The sequence below is a fragment of the Sciurus vulgaris genome (genome assembly GCF_902686455.1).
Source record: "Sciurus vulgaris genome assembly, chromosome: 2".
Taxonomy (NCBI): domain Eukaryota; kingdom Metazoa; phylum Chordata; class Mammalia; order Rodentia; family Sciuridae; genus Sciurus; species Sciurus vulgaris.
This window is the reverse complement of record NC_136462.1, coordinates 31,975,823-31,993,262: the sequence shown is the minus strand read 5'-3', so window position 1 is coordinate 31,993,262 and position 17,440 is coordinate 31,975,823. Positions and strand designations below refer to the sequence as shown.

General features: G+C 42.5%; 1 protein-coding gene across 10 annotated transcripts in view; it reads left to right on the top strand.

The window, feature by feature from the left end:
• The first annotated feature begins 15,790 nt into the window (after positions 1-15,790).
• The window catches only part of RGS6 (regulator of G protein signaling 6), a 560,790-nt gene continuing 559,140 nt past the window's right edge, over positions 15,791-17,440 (top strand). For 2 of the 10 annotated variants that reach the window (XM_079129808.1, XM_079129807.1), the window contains exon 1: positions 15,794-16,233. The gene's annotated coding sequence lies outside the window, so the exon portion shown is untranslated. Of the gene's footprint in view, positions 16,234-16,268; positions 16,579-17,440 lie in introns of those variants that run through there. The other 8 variants (XM_079129809.1, XM_079129811.1, XM_079129805.1 and 5 more) reach the window with 7 other exon arrangements.

Below are 17,440 nucleotides of genomic sequence, written 5' to 3'. Positions count from 1 at the left end.
TCAGCATTAATCCATTCTTGAGCCCTGATGACTAATCACCTCTTGAAGGTTCTACCTCTTCACGGTGTCACGATGGCAATTAAATTTCAACACGCGCTCTGGAGAGGACATTCAAACCACAGCAAGTTGATGTCTGTAGACGTTTAAACCTAATACTCATTAACTAAAGGAATAAAGCAATTAAAGTGAAGTGACTTTTTGTCTGGAATAGGCTTCAAGATTTAATTTGGAGGAGAAAGTAGAGGAGAGGAACTTGTCAGGTAGGTGTCTCCTCACGTGCGGGAAGCACCGCCCTTTCCATGGTCCCTTCTGGCTCCTTCACCTGTGTTCATATGAAGATTCAATTCAGACTTCGTTTCTGCTGCTTTCGCTCAGGGAGGCCTGTGAGTTTCCAGGGGGAACCGTGAGCCAGCCATAGCTCCTTGGGCAACTATTGTTGGGCACTCAGCATCCCTTTCTCTCTTTCCCCATCATAATAAGAATAGGAGTGTCCTTCCAAACAGAAGCAACTTCCGTCAATGGAGGAGGCTCATCCCCCATCCCAGCACCAGTGTGAAGTTAAGTCATTCTGCTGCCTAACCTCATCTGCTGAAACTTTGGGACCTGGTACCTCAGAATGTGACACTATTTGGAGACAGGGCTTTTAAAGAGGCAGCTGTTAGCGTGGTCCTGATCTAATCTTGCTGGTATCCTAAGAAAGAAGACAGTTGGACACAGAGCTCAGGGATGTGCCAACACAAGGTAAAGACCACGTGAGAACACAGGGGAAAAGTGACAAACCAGGTGGAAAACAAATCTGCTAACACCTTGATTTTGGACTTCTAACTTCTAGAACTGAGAAATAAACATCTGTCACTTAAACCACCCGTCTGTGGAATTTGTTACAGCAGCACTAGCTGACTCATACAGCATGTGCTGAAATGGTCTAAGTGGGTAGACTCTCAGGATTCTTGCTTTAGTGATGTGGCAAGCTTTTTCTCTTTCCTTTTGTGGTATGTGGGTATGAAGCAGGGTGCTGCTTATGCTATGGAGGCAAAGGAGAGAGCTTGAAAACAAACAAAAAACTAGATGGAGAGGAGCTAAATCAAACCAGGCCTGAGGACTGGCCTGGCATTGGCCCTTCCAATTATATGGGCCAAGAAATCTCTTTATTGTTAATTGAGTTTCCATTAGCAGCAACCTAAAGGTCCCAACTGATGGGATGGCTTTGCTGTGTGTTCATGGACTGAGGAAGAAACTGTCCTCAAGAAATTTTCGTAAATAGACCTATGTGTTTTATAAATCTGTGTTCCTCAAGGCAGATGCATTTTACTGCCTGAGAAAGGAAAGGAAATAAATCCTTTGTGTTTTTAGGGTTGGAAAGAAAATTAGCCTGATTTCAAGTGTGGATTTGCAGTGTGGAGTTGCAGGCCTGAGAGGTAGCAATGCTTTAAGAATTCTCCAGAGGCTCAGCCCATGTCCACTTGGAGACAGCACTGCTGAAGTGGGGGGCTTCTGGGAAACTGGGCAAGCAGGTGCATGAAGGGACTGGGAAGCTGAGGCAACCTCGGCTGGGGGAAGTGCACAGAGTGGTGTGTGGAGGTTTCAGTAGGCCCAGGGGTGGGGCTTTTCTATGCTTGGGTCACTTGTGCAGAGGGAAGGATGGAGGGACAGTGGAATTTGCAAAAACACACATTCCCAGGACATGGGCCAAATTGCTAAGTCAGAACCTGTGGGTGCACAGCCTGGGGACAAGCATTTTAAGAAGGGTCTCAACTGAGTCTCAGGTGAGTGTGTTTGAGAGAATGTACACAGAGGGATAAAGTAAGGGAATTAATTCCCCAGCCAGGCAGGAGAATGGCTGGAAAGCCAGAGGTCTGGATTCCTTCTGGTCCAGAAACAGGAAGCTATCTCTTTGCATCTACACTCATGGGTGAAGCTGGTTAAAGATCCTGGGCCAGGATGGATCTCAAAAGAGTTTAACTGCCAACACTTCTGGTATTAGGACCACCTTTACTATTGTTGATGACCTCAGATGATTCTCCTAACCCACTAGCTTGCCCTGCCAGCTTTGATGGTGTGGAGATGTGGGGTGATGGTATATGGGCCCTGATACTGTCAGAACTCTCTAGGCCTGTGTTAGGGTACCACAGACCATGTGACCAATCCCAGCAGATGCCATTTTCTTCTGTCACTTCTTATTAAAGTATACACAGAGCAGTTGAGCAGGGAAAAGAGTTTTGCTACCACTGTTTACAAATGAAGCCTGGAATACCGACTTCTGCCAGGTCAGGCAAGAGGGAGTTGAGGGAGTTGGGAAGCACCTAGCTCTCTCCCTGGCCCTGGGAGTCCTCAGGGTTAGGTGTCACAGCCTGTGCTGCAGATCCTTGGGTGTCCCACCTGCTTCTCCTATTGTTTTTGAAGTCCTGAACATTTCTTCATCTTAAAAAAGCAACTTGTCAAATGCCAGCAAAAACTTTGAAAACTGTCATTCCCAAGAACATAAGGCTGGAACTGGGACAACTAAATTCTATCCAGCCATCAGCTTTCCACGGCGCGAACTTGGGTTACTTCATGATTATCTCTGGGTCTATTTCCTCATCTATAAAACAGGCAGCAGAGACTTAAGGCAAATGTTGACATCTAGGACTTCTAATTTAGTGCTGGAGTTTTTCTTGTCAATTCAGGCATCTGTAATACAACGCCAACTTAGAAAAAAACCATTGAATTATTGTATGTTTTTATAATGGTGATGCTTAGATTTTTTTCAGGTTCAGCATATCACATTTGGAAAACACTTCTTATATTTACCATTTAGTGAAATTGAAGTCTCCACTCACCATTTATAGACTGGTTTCCACTTGCTATATTAAATGAGTTGCTAAACCATGAACCTATGAAAGGATTCATCAGTATAGTACTGGTTTTAGAAACCCTTTCCAAGAGACTGAAAATGAATCGTTTATTGGGATTGGGATTTGATGGCTGAATTTCTTCATTACTTGAGAGGAAAGAGATGTAAACAGAGATTTAGTTTACCCCAAACTAATTTTGTGTTCTCATTTGAGTTGATACAGTAGTTTTTTGAAAAAACAACTCTCCACTTAAAAATACTTCCTCAGTATATTTATGTGTGTATATTTTCTTAAACCTTGATCTTTTTCCATTACATGGAATAGTTTTCATTCCCACTACCCAATCCCGTCAAACAATCTATCATCCTCGAATTTAACCATTCTAGTAATTTCTGTGGGGATTAAGTTTATAACCTTCATTTTAGTCTGTTATCCTGTTCTTTAGGGATGATTTTATTGCACCCCAAGATATACATTTAAGAGGAAAAGCAAATGTTTTTGTGGCTAACTTGGAGTTACTATGATAAATGTTTGTTTGAAACATATCTGACAGTACAAAACAGCTGTGGTTTCTAGGCAGGTGCATTTAAAGTATTCACATTCTTTTCTCTGTGGATAGAGCATAATTTTTGTTTTTCCAAGTGAGCACTGTTTCCAACAAAGCTACCCAGAGTCTACTGGGATAAGTAGAAAAGAGGCAGAGGTCCACGTCCTCCATGGTCACATGCCTGCAGGGGCTCAGAGACTCTAGATGAGAAGTAGGTTCTGTCACCTGCAGCTCCCAATCTCCCCACAGCTTCTGATGCAAGTTCAACCGTGGAAGGGAAGAACACAGTTTGCCCTTGGCTTGTCTGTACTTTTCCAGAGTAAATGCCTGGAGGGAGGGTCGGGGCAGGTCCTCCTTCACTGGCCATCTCCAGCAGGAGTCCTCATGCTCTGGGGGACATCAGAATGACCTGAGTTACCCTCAGAGCTTGTTAGAGTGCTGATTTTTAGCTCCTGTTTCCAGAGTTTCCAATTCAGCAGATCTCTTTTGGGAATGAGAAAGCTGTATTTAAACCTTCATGTCAACAAGATGTAGGGTTGTGTGTGTGTGTGTGTGTGTGTGTGTGTGTGTGTGTGTGTTAAGTTTAATGGACAGATAAGCATGTAGTTAATATCTGGAAAGTCCTAACCAGGAATGCCTATTATGCCTATTCCAGGAATAGTTTGAGAATCTCTAGAGGCACCTATCTAAAGCTCACATAGGTATTCTAAGAGTGAGAGGAAGTTACTGTATGCAGCTTTGACTATCTCTCCAATCGATGTCAGAGGATGTGCTACCATAAGATACACATTAGAAATCATTTTTCATTGGTAAAATGAGTGGGCTTCAAGATGTGCAGGCAGGTGAGAAGTATCTCACAGGCAACCCAGCCTTGCATAAATCATTATCCAGCTATAGGCTCACGGAGATCCATAACACCTGTTAATTCAGATGGAGGTTGTTGAGATTCTTGGCCCATAGGATTGAGAAGATGAGCGTGAGAACTGATGGATGTGTGCTAATGGTGAACATGCCCAAGACAGCTCAGATACTTTATCATACAGACTAGAGACCCTGCTCGAGGGTCTACTTTTGTATGCTATTGCGTTCCCAATTTGTGGTCAAATAATCACATTTCTTGTAGAAGAGGAGAACTGTAGTGCCAACTGTGTAGGAGAGTCAAGATCAAAGGAAACCCCCCAAACTGCTCAGGTGAGGGAGTGGGGCTGTTAGGAGGGCTGATGACTCAGTGTATGATGGGGCTGAGGTGAACTGAAGAGGAAGCAGCAGGAAAGACTTCAGTTGAGAAAGAGGTCAGGATGGAGAGATGTAGAAATACAGAAGCATTTTGTGTTAATTGAAAAGCACTAAACCATTCTTATAATTCTTTCTTGCCAAAAAAACCCATCTACTTGGGGCAACCATCCTTAGAATAAGCATTTCTGTTTAGGGTATTTTAAATGCTAACTGCCTGCTCATGTGTATATTAAACCTAATGGAAACACTTATATCTTGCTGGAATTCAGGTTAAAATGCATCAGTTCTGAGGCAATGATTTCTTTGGCTATGCCCTCAAAAGCACAGGCAAAAAATAGATAAATGGGTTCGCATCAAACTAAAAAGCTTAGGCACAGCAGAAGGAAGTCAACAGAGTAAGGAGACACTTCTTGGACTATTTTTGAAGAAGATACTTGCAAACTGTATATCTGATAAGAGGCTAACATCAAAATACATAAGGAACTCAAGAGCAAAAAGCAAATAATACAATTTAAAAATGGATAAATAGGGAATGTGACTCAATGGTAGAAGAACTTGCCTAGAATGTGTGAGGCCCTGGGTTCCATCCCCAGCACTGCAAGCAAACAAAACCAAACCCCTCCCCGCACACAATAAAAAAAAAAAAAAAAAAAAAAAAGGACCCAAATAGACCTTTCTCCAAAAAAGGAGGGTTTTACAAATGGCCAATGGGTGTATGCAAAAATACTCAATGTCACTAACTGTCAGGGAAATATAAGTTAAAGCCATGATGAGATATCACCTCCCCTCAGTTGGAACTGCTGTTGTCAAAACAACAGAAGATAATAAGTGTTGGCGAGGATGTGGAGAAAAGGGAGCCCTTCATGCTACTGAAGGAAATGTAAATTGGCATAGTCATGAAGGACAGCATAGCGGTTCAATGAAAAATTAAAAGTAGAATTACTAGGTGACCCAGTAATCCCTCCTCTGGATATAGACCCAAAGGAAATGAGATCAATATGTCAAGGAGATACCTGTGTTCAAATATCCGTTGCCCCATTAGTCACAATAGCCAAGACATGGAAAGAACTGAAGTGCCCATTAATGGATATGGATAAAGAAAATGTGGAATGTGAGCTGTATGTAGGCACACACAGGTCTGTGCACACCCGTACAATGAAATATTCATCTTTTAAAAAAGAGAGTCTGTTATTTGTGACAACATGGATAAACCTGGGGGGACAGAATTCTAAATGAAATAAACCAGACATAGAAATCCAAACACTGTAGGATCTCACTTACACATGGAACCTGAAAATGTCAAACTCTCAGAAGCAGAGTTGGCTGGCGGCTATCAACGGCTGAGGGGCAGAGGGTTAGGAGATGTTGCTCAACAGGCATGAAGTTGTAGTTATGCAACATATAAAACATTTTTTTGAAAGCATCAGCTGCTGATGTCCCAGATCCATACGTCCTAGGAGGGACTAGAACAGGGATTGTTAGAGGGAGGGGAAGACAGTCACTGCCACGGGAAATCCTCTAAGCTCGATGACTTCCAACCCCACTTATTTTATATCTCTGGCCCCAGTCTCTCTCAAGGTACTAAGATGAATGTACAACGTCCTGGTAGATGTGTCAGACCCAAGAAGGCCCCGGATGTTCTGCTCTTGTCCATCAGACCTGCTCTGTCTCATTGTTCCCCACCTTGACAATGGCACTATCATGTTTCTCAAAGTGTTAAGGCTGGAATCCTCCCTGATTCCATTCCATCAATAAGTTTCATCAACCAAATTTTATCCTGTGCTCAACTGTTTCTCATTACTTTCGCCTCTGTCATGGTAATCCAAACCAAAACACCACCCTCTCAAGCCACGGTCCCTGCTCTCTTTCGCCTCCGGTGTGTTCGAACCACAGGAGCTAGAATGGAAACTATAAATGGCTGCGCTAACATCCTGTTCCGAGACCCTCCACCAGCTTTCCATCCTGCTTAATAGCCAGAGTCTTCATGGTGGCCAGTGAGGCCTGTGTGTCCTGATCCCAGGTGTTTCTCTGACCCCATCTCTTCCACTGTTTCTGCTCTTCTTTGAACACGTCAGACTCGTTTCTCTTCAGAGCCTCTGCAAAAGCTTTTGCTTCTGTCTTGGACGTGCTTATCCTAGCTATTGTCAGGCTTGCTCATATTCTTTAGGCCTCTGATTGAATATCATTTTATCAGCTAGGCCTTCAGCAACCTCCTGCTCTCAAATAATATTATCTGACTCTGTTTTTCTTTATGACATTTATGATCTGATTATATATTTGTTTGGTCTTTGCCTCCTTTTCATTCCCTCTCTCACTCTCCTTTCCTTCCTTCTTTCTTTCCATTCCTTCACCTTTCCTCACTAGAATATCAACTGTATGAAGACAGGCTTTGTTTTGTACATAAAATATCCCTAGCATCTAAACAGTGCCTAATAGATAGTAAGAAAGGAGAAAGAAAATCCATTTATTGAATGAGTTAATAAACTCTTAGAAGTATTGTCAGCAGCTAAACTGACCCCCTTAGAGGAAAAAAAAATTATAAAAGTCTTTAAAAATATTCTGTAGTCCTAAAATTACTTTTGTTAAACTTTGTTATCATTTTAGATCCTCAGAAAAGTTGCAAGAATAGTGTAGTGTTCCCACGTACCTTTCACTTAATCTCCTAATTGTAAGGTCTTATAAAAACTCTCTTGGTCTGTTTTATATCTCTATAATAAAATACCTCTGGCTGGGTACTTTATCAGTAAAGAGGTGCTCGGGGTTCTGGCAGCTGGACTGACCAAACATCAAGGCACTGGTGTGGGTCCCCTTGGTTGTATCATTACACGGTGGATAGGTAGGAGGAAACTCCTGTATGCAGAAGAGACCAAGCACGTGGGTGACCTCACTTCATAACAACCTGCTCTCCTGAGAACTAAGTCACTCCTGCAAGATCAAATCCTGTCTGTAAAACCAGCATTAACCCAATCTTGAGGGGAGGACTGGGGACCTAATTACCTCCCATTAGGCCCCACCTCTTAAAGGTTCCACCACCTCAACACCATCACACTGGTGGGAAGTGGGTAGGGAGAGAGTTTGATAGACAACAAACAGGGACTGTTACAGAGTCTATTTATTCTGCATATTGGTAAACTTCAAATGAGACATGGCTTCCATAGCATATCAGAAATGAGGTATTTACCAAAATATGACTGTATGAATTCAAACTTTATTCCCAAATTCATACACTGATGGAAGTTGAAGTGGGATCTTTGGGAGGCAATTGGGGTCAGATGAGGTCGTGAGGGTGCCCCCGCCAACACTGTGAGAGGATTTGAAGATTTAGAAGAAAAGGAAGAGAGCCCAGAGTTTGTACCTGTCACTCTCACACCACGCGATGCCTTCTGCTATGTTATAATGCACCCTTCCCACGTGCTGGCGCCACACTCTTGGGTTTCTCAGTCCCCAGAACTGTGAGTCGAATAAACTTCTACTGGTGATAAATGACTTAGTCTTTGGTATTCTATTATAACAGTTGAAAACAGACTAGGACACCATCCATTCTCCATCTTCTAGGAACAGCTCCCAGTGCACACATGGAGTTTGAATAATTCCCTGTTCTCCCTGGCTCTCAGTCCATGTGATTGAGCAAAGTCTTGAGCACCTCTGTCCCCACTCTATGAAAATGTTCCTTAAGTCCAAGTCAGTCAGTGCATCGTGTGGCCTTAACCACATTGCCTGTCCCAGGATGCACACAAGACTCAAGGCAGTAACAGAGTTCTTCGGGAAGCAGGCTTTGTTCTTGCCTGTTGGTCTTGAGCTTAAGAGTGGGAAGGACTGGAGTGTTACCACATGGAGCCTGATACTGAAGCCATACAGAAGGCAGAGGTAAAAGGTAGAGAGCAGTCCAATGGCTGTTGAGTTGTTAATCTTGAAGGCAGCTGTACTTGAAGCCCGCATCTATTATGGGACTTTTCAGTTACATGTGCCAATACATTTCCTTTTTTTTTTTTTTGGGTGCTGGGGATTGAACCCAGGGCCTTGTGCTTATAAGGCAAGCACTCTACCAACTGAGCTACCTCCCCAGCCCCAATACATTTCATTTTGAGACAGTTTTTGGTCAGGTATTTCGGTCATTCATGACCAAAAGAATCCTGCTCATACACTGGAGTCTTACTCTATGTCAAAGGAGAGCTTTCTCTAGTCATTAGTGCAGAAAATATATATCTTCTTATCTTGTTTTTAAAAATTTTAATGCTTGTCAGAAACTCCAAGATTATTTATTTCTTTATTATTTGTTCTTTTTACATATACATGACAGTGGAATATAATTTGACATATCATACACACAAGGAGTATAACTTCCCATTCTTGTGGTTGTTCATGATGTGGACTTATACTGGTCATGCATTCATATAGGATCACAGGAAAGTTATGTCTGATTCATTCTACAGTCTTTCCTCCTCCCTTCCCTTCATTCCCCTTTGTCTAATCCAATGACTTCTAAAGAAACTCCTTTAAAAAATATTTTTAGTTGTTGGACCTTCATTTTATTTGTTTATTTATATGTGGTGCTGTAAGGCCCCCCAAAAAGGAAACCCCAACTCTGTCCCATGGATGGACGGCAACCCCAATCAACCGCAAGAGATGTCACTTGATGCAAACCGCAAGAGGTGTTTATTCCAGCGCGCTGGGACCCAACTCGAGGAGTCAAGTCCCTAGCAGAAAATCTTGTAGGTTTATAAAGGCAGAAACCACGCATCGGGAGGGGTCACACATGAAAGGGGGAAAAGGGGGAACAAAGCTGCCAGGAAATTTCAAAGGGGGTCTGGGTTTGCTGACAAAATGTTTCACAATGTTTTACAACAGGCTGTAGATTCTGGTCAATAGTTTCTGGTAATCCTACTGTTTGAGCACTATCTGGCTATCAGGCTCAATTTACTCTTTTACTCTCTGTTTGGGGCTGTTTCCTGGAACAGCTTTAAGGGCTTTGTTCCCATTACTGGGAGGGAAACCTTAGGGAGTTGAGATAAAACAGACAGCTTAAAAAAATGTCCCTTCTTTCAGTGCTAAGAATCAAACCCAGTGCCTCATATGTACTAGGCAAGTGACTCTACCTGTCGCTGGCTCTTTGCGGTACAAAATCCATGGATATTTGTCACCGCCTGCAGCAACAATTTGCACGGGTCTTATGGGTGGTGGACTGGAAACTGAGGCACTTCTATCTTTCTCTTTAGTGCACTGCTTTCTTGCTTGTTTGTTTATAGAGGATAGAGGAAATGAGGTTTACTTGCTTTGAGAGGAGAGAGAGAGAGACTTTGCTTAAGAGAGACCTTGAGAGAAGGACAGGTTTTGCTTAGAGCTTAGATGAAGAGAGACTTACTACACCTCACTTAAGGTCTGCTGCTTACTGGTGCGTCCTGCACCCTGTGAACTAAGGGTGTGCCTACCTACGGTGCCCTAGTGATGCCTCTCAGTTCTCCGTTCTGCGATCTGCCTTCCGCCGCTTCCCCTACTCGCTGGCGTGTATCTAGCTGCTTTTTTTTTCTGTCTCCTTCCGCCTACGCTTATATCACCTCCAGGAGGCGGAGAGCAGGGCCACGCCTCTTACCAAAGATCAGGCACAATTAGGAGTGCTTGAGAACACATGCGCATACATTGTGTGCGTGGACGATAAAATCACCTGAGTGTGCTTATGTCAATTAACCTCCTCGCTGCCGATGTGATGAGGCGCCCCTCTGGCCCCCAACATCTACCACTGAGCCACAACCCCAGTTCCAAGAATCTCCCTTTTAAAGGCTGAATAATCTTCCATTGTGTGTCATGATTTCTTTATTCACTCCTCCATAAGTGGACATTTAAGCTATTTTCTTTCTATTATTCTATTGTGAATAATGTTGCAATGAGAACTGGAGCTCGGATATCTGTTAGACACACTGAGTTCACTGACTTTGGATATAGCCAGAAGAGGGATTCCTTGATCATGGGTAGTTCTATTTTTAGTGTGTTGAGTAATTGCCATACTGGTTTCCATAATTTACATCCTCCCCACCAGTGTACAAGGACTTCCTTTTTTCTACATCCTGACCAATACTTGTTATCTTTTGTTGTTTGGACAATAGCCATTCCAAGTGGAGTGAGGTGATAACTCATTGTGATTTTAATTTGCACTTCCCTGATAATTAATGATGTTGAACATTGTATCATGCACTTGAGAAATGTCTGTTCAGAACCTTTGCCTACCTTTTTTGTATATACACAAATGTATATATTTGTTTTACTCCTGAGTATCCTCAAACTGGAAATGACCCCAATATACTTTTTTATTAATAAATATTAATTGTACAAATTAATGTGTTTTACTCTGATACTTTGCCTTTAAGTTGGGTTGTTTTCTTGCTATGTTGAGTTCCTTATCTATTTTGAACATTAGTTCCTTATCAGAATATGATTTGCCAATATTTTCTCTTATTCTGTAGGTCATACGTTTACTCTGTTCATTCTTTTGCTGTGAGTTTGATGTAGTCCACACTTATTTAATTTTAATTTTGCTTTTGTAGTCTTACTTTTCATATGAGATCTACAAAAAATCATTGCTTAGACCAATGTCAAGAAGGTTCTATCTCCCCCCCGCAACCAGGCGTGGGGGAGAAGCTTCTATCTTTTCCCCTAGTGGTTTTATGATTTTAGGTGTTATGTTTAGGTTTTTAGTCCATTTCAAGTTGGTTTTTTGGGTATGTTGTAAGAAAAGGATCCAATTTCATTCTTTTGCATGTGGATATTCAGTTTTTCCAACATCACTTATTTAAGATATTCTTCTTTTCTGATTGTATTTTCTTGGTACCCTTGTCAAAAATTAGTTGACTGTAGGTTTACCTCTGGTCTTTCTATTCTCTTCCATTAGTCCATGAGTCAGTTTTTACGCCAGTACCATACTGTTTTGATACTAGAACTCAAAAAATCAACATACAACAATTAGTTGCATTTCTTTATGACCATGACAATCTATTTGAAAAATAAGTCAATAAGACAATCTAACTTACGATGGCATCAAAAATGATAATACACATTGGAATAAATTTAACCAAGGGAGTGAAAGTTCTATACACTGAAAATTATAAAACACTGATGAAAGAAACTGAAGAAGGCAGAAATAAATGGAAAGATATGAAGAGGCTTGGTTCATGAATTGGAAGAATTAATAGTGTTAAAGTGTCCATGCTACTCAAAGCAATCTTCAGGTTTAATGCAATCACTATCAAAATACCCATGTCATTTTTCTCATAGAAAAAAAGTTTTAAAATTTGTACAGAACCACAGAAGATCCTGAATAGTCAATGCACAATCTTGAGAAAGAAAAACAAAGTTTGAGGCATTACTTCTTCTGATTTCAAATTATATTACAAATTTCATTTTTATGTTCTTTCAAATATCAACATGGAGTGAGCAAACACAGAATTCGAGAGAGGGCCAAGAATACCCTCTGAGACCAGCTGTGGTTCTTTTAAAACCCACAAAGGGATTTAAAAGAATTAAAATAAGGTTTTCCTGAAGAAGAGATCATGGTCATGTTTTACATGAGTGCTATGAATTCAATTTTAGTGTCCTTTGTTTTGGGGGCTACCTGGGGTCTTATACGACCGAGACTTTTGATTAGAGTTTGTAACTGACATATTTTGACCCATTAAAAGATCCTTCTTATCGAAGTACACTCTCTGCCTAATTACCATGGTTCTAACAAAACACACCTGTAACCAACTATGATTGCCTGTGGGAATCCCAGCACCCAGCAGGAGGGAGACACAAGTGGGGGTGAGGAACAAATAATTTTGATTAAGGGGTCCTGTCTAGCCCTGCAAGTCACATTACACAAACAGCTGCCTATTTTGTGACAATTCTGACTCTAAGAGGACAGTGCCTAGGTGAAGAGGCTTGGTCCAAACCTTCAGTGTGAACAGCACTCCATGCTTATTTTGGGCCTGATATAGGTTTTTAAAAGCTTTGTTATTGTTAATGTCAACTTGCTCCCGTAGTATATATACTACGTACATATACATATCCTGATTATTAAACATTGCAATTTTGTAAATATGTGATCTATTCTGATATGAGTTCTACGTTTCAAAATATAACCTTCCCAGTAGCATGATAAAAACACATCCATTCTCCAGTCACTTGGTTTTCAAAATTGTAGATCAGGTGCTAATACTGGAAAGGGAAGCAATCCACTTTGATAGTAATCGGCTTGCCTGCCACGCATCCCTCCTGAAAAGGAGATTGTGCAGTTAGTGGTAACGGAAATGCTGAACGTTCCATGAAGGAAGCACCCCACAGTTCACAAATATGGTTCAAAAGTAGATTTCTAAGACCTATCACTAGCAGTTTGGACTTCATAGTTTTAGGGTGGAATTCAGGCATCATTATCACCAAGTTGTAGTAAATTCCTCAGGAACACTGATGCTGACCTTTGAAAAGACACTTTTCTAAAGTACCTGTCAGGACATTTATTTTCAGGACTTAGGATGATACAAAACTGACCCAGAATCTTCTTTTATTGCCCAAATGCAAAGAACACAGTCCTTAGCTCTCAGAAAAAGACTGCACTAAGTGTGAGGAAGAGAAAATATGGAGGTTTGAGGAGTCATAGCATCAGCTGGAAATGTCACAAATGCATAATCCTGGGAAATGGGTCACCTGGTTCCCAAGCTCATTATCCTCCCCAAATAAACTGTCAAGTACATGCATCAAAGGCACTGACGCTAGCAATCTTTTTCTCCTTCACCTGTCAATGCAGTTATTAGAACTACATTGCCACCTCGTTTCGTTCTTCTGTTCAATTTGTCACCCAGTTCAAGAGGTATACCACAATCAATTCTATCACACCTTTCCTTTAGCTCCTTGCCTGATAATGAAGTAGGCAAAAGATTCAGGATTATACTTAAAAACATAATTAATTTTATACTTCAGATGAATTTCAGGACAAATTTTTTGTAAGCAGCTTGTCTTTAATAATTACTGGGTGGATGGATGAAAAGTTGGATTGAATTGAATTATTGTATATGTTCACAAATTAGTATTTTAGATCAAATCACATTTTCAGTACAGCTAATGAGTTGATTCTTAAAGGAAACCCATAGTGAACACTTTTGAAAAGTGAAGATGAGTTTTTCTTTTTTAGTAAGGAGAACAATAACACCACAATGTATCCTTTTTAACCTTTTATTTTGAAATCATTTTAAAATTACAAAAATCTTGCAAAAGTGGCTCAGAGAGGGCTGGGGTTGTGGCTCAGTGGTAGAGCGTTTGCCTAGCCTGTGTGAGGCACTGGGTTCAATTCTCAGCACCACATTTAAATAAATGAATAAAATAAAGGTCCATCAACAACTAAAAATATTTTTTAAAAAAGTGGCTCAAAGAACTTCTTTATGTCTTTAAGGGTTAACATTCTTGAGCTCACTGAGAGTAAGCTGAAAAGGTGGTATCCCTGTGTTCGTCAGTCTTCCCTTGCTGTGACAAAGTACTTGAGACAAACAACTTAAAGGTAGGAAAGAAATACTTTGGTTCATGGTCTAAGGTCATAGTTGACCTGTTGCTTTGAGCCTGTGACTGCACATTACATTACAGCAGGAACCCAAGACAGAGGAGGATTGTTCAACTCATCATCAGTAAAAAAATAGAAAGGGGCCAGGTCTGAATATTCCCTTCAAGGGAGTGCCCCAGTGACCTAATTTCTTTCCATTGGGTCCCATGTTCTGAAGGGTCCACCACCTCCCAATAGTGCCAGGGACTGGGGATCACATTTCCAATACATGGGCCATATGGACACATTCCAGATCCAAACTACAGGCACTCTTTAACCCTTTCATACTTTAGTGTGTGCTTCCTAAGAGCAAGGACACTCTGCTGAATGACTAGAGTACAATCTCTACAAAAAAGCAACATGGATCTAATTTAATCCCTCTTATTTAGAGAATCTATTGAAACTGCACTGATTATGCCATTAATGTCATTAACAGGTCTTGGATTCCATTCAAGACTACCAGCTGCATTTAGTTGCCTTGTTCTGTCAGTCGAGGAACAATCTTTACTTTCCTGGTCTTGACATTTTTGAAAGAGTACAGGCCAGTTTCTCTAGATTTGCATTTGTCTGATGTTTTCTTATGATTCATATATATGCATAAGAAGTGGTGACAAAAGATGCACGGTGAGAAGGAAACTTTAAAGTTTCAATCTCGGACCCATATGAATGAAGAAAGCCCAGTTCATCCATTCTTAAAAGCATTTAGGTTATTTCAAGTTCCCTCCACCCAAGACATAATACAATTTAAGAATAAATTCTTAATACTGATAACATTGATGTTGCACACAAATCCCCTGGTTACCATCCAGTACCATAATCTTGTCCTATCTCCACCTGCAGCTTCCTTAATCTTTAAACATTAAATTTCAAAACTCCCACATTGAAGAAAATGGTCAGTTCAAGCTATCATTTCTCAGTTTGTCTTCAACTTTTTTTTTCTTATTTCCCAAGAATATTTGTATACATTTTCTTAGAAGCCCTTTTGCAGTATTTTAAGATAAGAACAATCACAAAACGCTCCACAGACAGCATGGTGGTGTAAATTTTGAATAAACAAAAATGACGAGGTTAGTAACAATATCACTGATGATCGCGGTGGCCCATTTTATTTAGAGGACGCCAGCTACATGTCAATGAGGGATTCAAATGCTACCAGGCACACCACCCCGGGCCAGAAATTCCTAAGATCACCTTGATGCCACTAAACTTCCCCTACTAGGCCAGCTTAGAACTGATGAAAGGAGCCTCCGCCTTGTTCAATCAGTCTCAGTTTTCTCGGCAGCTACTAAAGTGCCAGGAACCTCCAGATTTTCTTTTCCTTTGGTGAATTCGGGTCCGCACCTTCCGCGGTCTAGAACAGGTGAGCCGAGCGGCGGCGCCCTTGGGACGCGCTCAGGTGCCTCGGCCCCGCCCCAGCCTCCAGCCCCTCCTGGCAGCGCGCGGACCCGGACCCAGGTGCCGGCGCCCAGGTGCGCAGGGCGCGGGGCTGCAGCTCCGCTCGGCACCCGACAGCGGGCGCCGCTGCAGCAGCTCGCCGGCGGCGGAGCGGAGCGGCTTCGCGAGTTGGGGCAGCTCCTCGCGCTCGGCCCTGCTCGGCGGCCAGAGCTCCGCCCGGGCGCCGGGTTCCCACAGCTGCTGGAGCCGGCGGGCGCCGAGGGGGCGGACCCACCTCTGCGCAGCCCGCCGGCCCGGGCGGGCAGAGGCAGGCGAAGCGCAAGTGCCCGGGAGCGCGGAGAGCCAGGCCCGCCCGGAGCGCGCTGGAGACACCCCGAGCGCCCCGCGCCCTGGCACCATGCGACCCGCCGCGCCTCCTCGCGGGCCCGGGGCTGCGCTCTCTGCTCGCTGAGCCCCCGCACTCGCCACCACGGAAAGTCGAAAAGAGGAGGCGAGGCATTGGAGGGCAGCGCGGAGACGGACTAGACTTCCCCTCCGCCCCCAGGAGGTGGCGGGTTCCCGGTTCCCGGGGCTTCTCTAGCTTTATCATGACCCTGGCGCAAGCTTGGCTTTAAGAGAAATTGAGAAGCGAAGAGAGTCAAGGCAATTCTTTGGTTGCTAAGGTAATTGTAGTTGTGAGTGGAAACAAATGGGGGAAAAGATGGTTTGAAACAACACCCCCCACACACACCCATTCATATGTGTTGATTTCATCTCCTGGGTGTGGGTGCTTGTCCATTTCAGATGCGTGACAGGTGCCGGTGTGTGTCTGCAGTTTGGGACTGTGGAAGACGAGCTTACATAAGTGGTTAGACAAGCTGGCGTGCGGACTTGTGTGGGATGGGTGCAGGTCTGCATATAAATCATGTTCCTGGATTTTTGGGTGTGAAGCACTCACCGACCAGGACAAGGGTGCAGAACGAAGGTGCTTATAGGTACTTCCAAGTCGTCCGATTTTGTGATCCCAGGTAGGGCAATTTGCCTCAAAAGCGGACATTCATTAACTTTTTCTCTGACTAAGCTCGCCCATTTATGATTTGGAAGAGAAGAAAGCGAGTCTCCGTGGGGAGGTGTGGAAAGCAGGGGTGGGTGGTGAGTTCTGTTATTTGGGACCTGCCTTAGTAAAGGAAAAGGTAGGTATTCGCTCTGAGAGGATGACAAGTAAATTGATTATGTGTAGAGACCCTGTTTACAGTCGCTGCTAGGCTGCATAAAAAGTGGCCCAGTGAGATGGGGAAAGCGACCCAGAAAATTTAATTTTGTTCAGAATGAAAGCTGCTGTATTTTGTTCTTAATTTGATGGAGTTGGAATGTTATTTTCTTTCATTGAGACAAGTGGCATTTCTAAACTACAAATTGAAGATATTTTGAGTCTTGTCGGCTTGGAGTTGTTCCCTCAGCATTATCAATGCTTAGGAGTTGGATCTGCAGGTAAGTTCTGATCAATACCTTTTAGCAACTCCAAAGTAAAACTGTAAAAACCATCAGGATGAGGTAAAACCCAACAGTGGACCCTTCTCTCTCCAGAGAGGATGAGAAGAGATGAATGAGCTTGTATCAGAATGGCATTAGAGAATGGGCTACAAGTTTGTGCATGATTTGTCAAAAATTGTTAGTCTGACTTGAAATAGTTAAGGTTTAGCTCAGTATGTTGACAAGACTTTTCTAGAATAATTTCACAGGTAGATGGGTAATTAATATGGAATGGGAACTGGGCTGTCGGTGGGAAACCTCCAAGTTGTATAGTCTTTATTCTTATTCTTAATTTATTAATTTTGCAACGGGGTAGGACTACCCTGCGAAAGAAAGAGAACTGAGGGAATTTGGAGA